Below are 6,474 nucleotides of genomic sequence, written 5' to 3' on the forward strand. Positions count from 1 at the left end.
TTAACAAAAAAACGAAAAAAGAAACAGAAAGAAAAAACAAATTGTTGCCCACCATCGTTTTTTTTTTTTTCCTTAATCCTATTTGAAGAAAGACTTAAACCGATGAAATGCCTGTTAAAACCAAACAAAACCCATATAATCAATTACATAATCTTTTAACCATCTAATTTCCTTATCCCTATTCTATTTTGTATCCATCTTCCTCTATCATCCTATTCCCCTTATCTAAAAATCCTAAATCTATCTAATCTATTCTACATCTAATCTATCCTTGATATAACATAGTATTTATTTATATTATAATTTTAATATTATTTTATATATATATAAAATATTATATTATATATATAATATATAATTTAATAATATTTCTTTATGTGTGGTGTTGTGTGGTGTGTGTTGGGGGGGTAAAATCTATATAATATAATATATATAATATTAAAATTAATTATTTATATAATATAATATAATATATAAATATATGTTGTGGGTGTGGTGGGTTTGGTGGGCTTGGTGGTGTGTGTGGGGTTGGGGGGGTTGTTGTGTTTGGTGGGGTGTGTGGTGTTTGGGGTGGGTGTGGGGGTGTGGGTTTTGGGGTGTGTTAGGGTGTGTGGGTGGTGGTGGATGTTGGGGGGTTGGTGTGGGTGGGGTTTGGGGTTTTTTTTTTTTTTTTTTTTTTTTTTTTTTTTTTTTTTTGTGTGGTGTATATAATATATGTAAATATCTATAACACCCCACACAACACAACACCAACACCCCCACACACACACACACCACCACACCACACAACACACAAACACAACCACCAACCAACAACAACACCCACACACACAACCACACAACACAACCATAGATATAATATATATATATATTATATCTATAATATATATATATATATTATATATATTATTACAACAACACACCACACCACAACCCACACCAATAAGAGATTATAATAGTATATAATTTAATATTTAGATAGGATTTAATATATTAATATATAATATATATATTATATAATATTATTATATTTTATATGTAATATAGAATTAGCTAGAAATAGAAATAGATATAATAGATTAGATAGATAGATAGTCTATCGAGAAGATAGATAAATAGATTAAGATTAATTGATGGGGTTTTAGATATGTTATAGAATATTTTTGTGTGTTTAACGCATTTTCATTCCGGTTTTTTATCTTCCTTTCAAATAGATAAGAAAAAAAAACTAGTGTGGGGCAACATTGTTTTTCCTTTTTCTGTTTCCTTTTTCCTCGTTTTTTGTTTTTTAAACATAAAGGGTTCAAGTGGGGGGTTAAATACAAGATTCATGAACTGCAAACTGTTTTTTTTTTTGAAAAAATTTCTTTAAGTCTCAACCTTTAACAAGTTCCCCCCCCACCCCACTTTTTCCAACAATTATTTTTTGCAATAAAGTTGTACCTAAATTTTTAACGGTGGACCGGGTCAAAAAAAAAATGTTCCCTTCCCTTGGGATCCAGGTTAAAGTTTCCGACCCCATGTTTTAAGCCTTAATAAATATTCCTCAAGAAAGGTTTGTTTGTTCTGATCCCCCCTCTAATCCAAAAGCGCCCCCCCCCTAACTTTTTATCCTGTTATTTGGCCTCCCCGATTCTAAAACCTGCATTTTTTTTTAAAAAACCCTCAACCAACCTCTGGCCCTCTTGATCGCAACCGCCGGTGGGGAGCGTTTTATTTCGTGTTTTGAGAAGTTGGGCCTGCAACCGCTTTTTTTGTGGGAAGACAAGAACCTGACGTAAAGGCTTGGGTCCCTTTGACTGAGAATCTGTATGGTTCAGGGTCGAAGAGGAGTTTCAATAAATTTAGTTTCTCAAAAGAAAGCAAAAAAAATGATAAGAAATGAATAAATATAATCCCATTCCCATGTAAAGTTTAAATTGTCGGATGATACGACCCCAAATCAGAATCGGTCCCCCTTCCTAACTCAATCCTCCTCTAATTTTGGTTATGCAAAGTAGTTTTGCCTCGTCCCTGGCGTTTAATTTAAGCCGGTTTAATATATAGTTTTTTTTGGGTTTGGTATACACTGTTAAAGGTCAAAGAATAAAAAAGATCGCGGAACAGAAACAATTAAACCGGTGAATGGTTTAAGAAACAGTCCCCCCCCCCAGTTCAAAGATTTAAGACACTAATTGAGATTTGTCAACAGTCCCATTATCCCATCCCAAAAAACCTCTGTATCCCCCGTTACGAAAATGGAAAAAAAATGTCCTTACATTTTGGCCTTAAAGAACCTATTCCCTTGTTCCCCCACTTTTTAATCGTCCCCCCGTTATCCTTTGGGTTTTCCAGTTAATGTTCATGGTTGTTTTTTTTTTTTCCGTACTTTTTTCCTTTCCCCCTTTCCCCTCTCCTTCTTTTCCCCTTTTTGAGAAGGGATTTCCTTAGATCCCCAAACGCAAGGTTCAAAAAAATGTTTGGTTTTTTTTTGTTTCGAAATAGAAAAATAATTTAGATTTTATCCAATGGGTCTTTCATCAATTTTTGAGAGGTTTTAATCCTTCCAATTCCCTTAACAAATAATACTGATTCCCCCTGCCCTGCCTTTGTTTACATGGATAAGTTAAAAACCGGAAACTTCCCACCATCCACCCTCCCGCATTTTTTAAAAAACACACCTGAAACAGGGTTTTTTTTTTTTAATCCATCGGGTTTTTTCCTGACATTTCCCTGTAACTCTCGATGTTTTAATTTCCCCAATGCCAATTGGAAAACTGGCCCTAAAAAAATCATGATCCTTTATTTTCAAACGGAACAGTAAAAAAATATTGCTTTACTCACAGTTTTTTTTTTTTTTTCCCCCCCACAGAAAATTAGATCCCAATTAGTTTTTTTTTATATATCCATTTATATATATTAATTATATATATATATAATATATATATAATATATATTTATATAACATATAATATATAATGGTAATATATATATTATTGTAAATTTTTCATTGTGGGGGGGGTTTTGGTGGAAAAAATGTTATATAATAAATGTATGATATATAATATATATATAAGTATATATAATACATAGATTATATAAAGATATATTATAATATATTAAACATATATATTTATTAGATCAACAAAATACCATACATACATACACACACACACCAACACCCCACACCACAACACCCAACACACACACACACAAACAAACACACACACCCAACATCCAAACAACACAAACAAAACACCCCACACACACCACAAATCACAACACAACCAACATAACATTGTAAATTTATATCATTTTATATACGTAATATATACAATTAAAATTATTATATATATTAATAAATTATTTTTATATAATAATATATAATAAGTTATATTTATATATGGTTATATTATATATATATAATACCAATTATTCAATTAAATATATTATCATGCAAATACATAACATGTTGTGTGTATTTATGTATATATAGTATATATTATATATATAATATATGATATATATATACATATAAAATATATTAATATATCTATATATTCCATTCGGCAAAGGAAAATGAGACCCCCTGCCAAATAACCTCCTCCAATAGTGGAATTTGGGGGAGAAGGGTCCCCCCCCCCCCTTTATCCCTGCAGTGGGAATGAAATGGCTTGTTGTACAAAAAGGAAAATAATACCCAATACATCAATATTTGTGGTGTGTTGTTGTTTTGGGTGTTGTTGTTGGTGTTGGTGTGGGGGGGGTTGGGTGTGTGTGGGGGTGTGTTTGTGTTTGGGTTTTGTGTGTGTGGTGTGTGTTGTGTCGGTGTGTGTGGTGTGTTTGTGGTGTGGTGTGTGTTTGTGTTGGGGAATAATCCCAACCCCAACAACAACACCCCACACCCCCTTTTTGTTATGTTTTTTTTTATATATTTTTGTGCAATAAAATTTATATATAAAATAATATACATTATATATATTTGCTTTTGTAGTTGTGTGTGGTTGTGTTGTGTGGTGTTGGTGTGTGTGTGTGTGTGTGGTGTGTTGTGTGTGTGTTGTGTTGTGTGCATACTCAAACGGATTACATGTTTACGAAGAAAAAAAATTAAAAAATAAAAAAACAAGGGCATGATTTTACTAAACATAGACATGTGTTTAACAAAAAAGGAGCCAAACGGAACATAGGGTTGAAAAAAACAAAAACGACTGTTTTCCCTCTTCAAAAGTTAAGGTCTCCCCGGAAAAAAAAAAAACGCCCCATTCCCCTTTACGGTTCCCTTTATGAACCTGTTATTCATTTTACCCGATTTTGGCCAGCGGCCGGAATAAGGTTTTAAAGGGCAAAACCATAAAACTTCGGCCGGGTAATGTAAGCAAAAAAACAAAAAGGTCCAACCGGCGGCGGTTTATCCTGGAGGGCTCTTTCAGCGCCGAGCTCCCCCGTTCCATATATTTTCAGGCGGCGAGAGGAACAAAACCTTATGAAAAAAAAAAGCCACTTTTAAGTCCGGAAAGCACAACAAATTTTTTGAAACAGAAAAGATGCAAATTTTGTTTGAAATCTTCATGAATGATTTTTCAGAAATTATTATGAGGCAATGTAATTACGGTGAAAAAAAGCAGGCCAAAAAAAACTTTTTGCAGTGGTCCCTTGCAAAAATAGATATAAATTTTCCTAAACAATCATGGCCAAATTTTTTACACGGTTAGTTAGTAGAGAGACGCCAAAAGGGCCGCGTTGCAAATGAGAAGCCTCCCTGACAAAAATGCTTATTTGCCTAAATTACCTAAAATAATAAAAAAATTCACCTAAAATTTTTTCGAACAAATAAATTTTCAGGTCCCCAAAAAAGGGAAAATCCGTGGAGGAAGGGATTTCTGTTGATGGTTACAATAGGGGCCTATTTTTTCCTCGGTTCAGGGAAATAAAGGGCGGTAGGGTTGTCAACCTGCCAACATTGCCCCCTTTTCAATGACCCAGTTTGCTCTAAAAAATTGCCGCCCCGCCCATTTAAAGGCCTGTGCCTGACCTCGCTTTGCTTGCCCTTTTTTACTCCGGTTTTCCAATCCTCTCTCATGTACAAAAAATGCGGCCCTTTTACATATAATTTTTTGTGCATTTCGTGTGCGCATAGTTTTTTTGCAGGGTATGAACCTGATCGGTCACACCACACACACACAACACCAAACCCCAACACACACACCCAACACCACAACACAACACAACCACACCAACCCACCACCCAACAACACACAAACAAACACACACAACAACACACCCCCACACCACACGGGCGGGTGTAAAAATGCGTTTCAGAGAAAAAACCAATAAAAAAACAACACGTTAAAACCGTAAAGCTTCCACTTGTTGGCTGGCTATGCTAAAAATTGTTTCCAAAAAAAACCATAAAATGGTCATAGTTTTATTTTTTTTTCAAATTTTTTCATCATAAAACCAAAATAAAAAATAAGCGTGCCCGCAATGAGGGTGGTAGCGTGGTGGGACTAAAACGCACAGCAAATATTCAAGGCAAATAAAAAAATGGGTTTTTTAGGCCATAGCAAAAAAAAAACTTTGTTAAAAAAAAAAAAAGAAAGTCTGGGGTGTCGTAAAATATTCATTTGAAAAAGCAATTGAAATGGGTAAGCAAAACCCGTTTTTTTCCAAACGGGCCAGTGGAAATGTTTAAAAAATTGGAAAAATGAAAAAAAGCATGCGTTTTAGAACCGAAAATAAAAAAAAAAACCTTTTTAAAAGTAAAAAAAAAATAAAATGCATAAGAATTAGAGGAGAAAAATTAAAAAACAATAATAAAATTATTCATTTTAAAAACACTTGGCATACTGTCCAGCAAAACAAAGGTTATTCAGCAATGCATTACATGAAAACTGGGACCCGCCCCAAAAACAAAAAAAAAAAAAAGAAAAAAAAAAGAAAACTTCTTTTTAATTTTTTTTTTTTTTTAATCGATTTCTCATTGATAAACCGCTCCCCTTTTTGCCGTAGGGGGCTGGGGGTCCGAAAGGTCCCCCCCCTTTTCCCCTTTTTTGCCGGCGTAAGCGACCTAGGAGGGAAAAAGCCCCCTAGAGTGGGGGGGTTTTTTAAAAAATTTGCGTTGGACCCTTTTTTTTGAAAAATATTTTTCCTTTAGCTTGGTTGTTTTAGGTTATTGATTTTTATGGGAAGGAAAAACCCTTATTAAAAAATTATTAATAATATATAAAATAAAATAATATATAAAATACCAAGTAACAATAATTAACCAAGAATTTAACTGTTTACACAAACAAAAATATAAAAAATAACGTGGGGAAATATGAGGACGAAAAAAAGGGAAATTTCCCCCCGTAAAAAAGCCCCACATTGGGAAACATGCGCCAAAACGAGGAAAAAACTTTTTTCCTTTTTCTAAAGGCAATAAAACGCACTGGCGGAGTGGTTAAAAAAATTAAATTTTTTAAGTTATGATAATATATTTAAAACTATACTATA

Source organism: Penaeus monodon, chromosome 3 (assembly GCF_015228065.2).
Source record: "Penaeus monodon isolate SGIC_2016 chromosome 3, NSTDA_Pmon_1, whole genome shotgun sequence".
NCBI lineage: Eukaryota > Metazoa > Arthropoda > Malacostraca > Decapoda > Penaeidae > Penaeus > Penaeus monodon.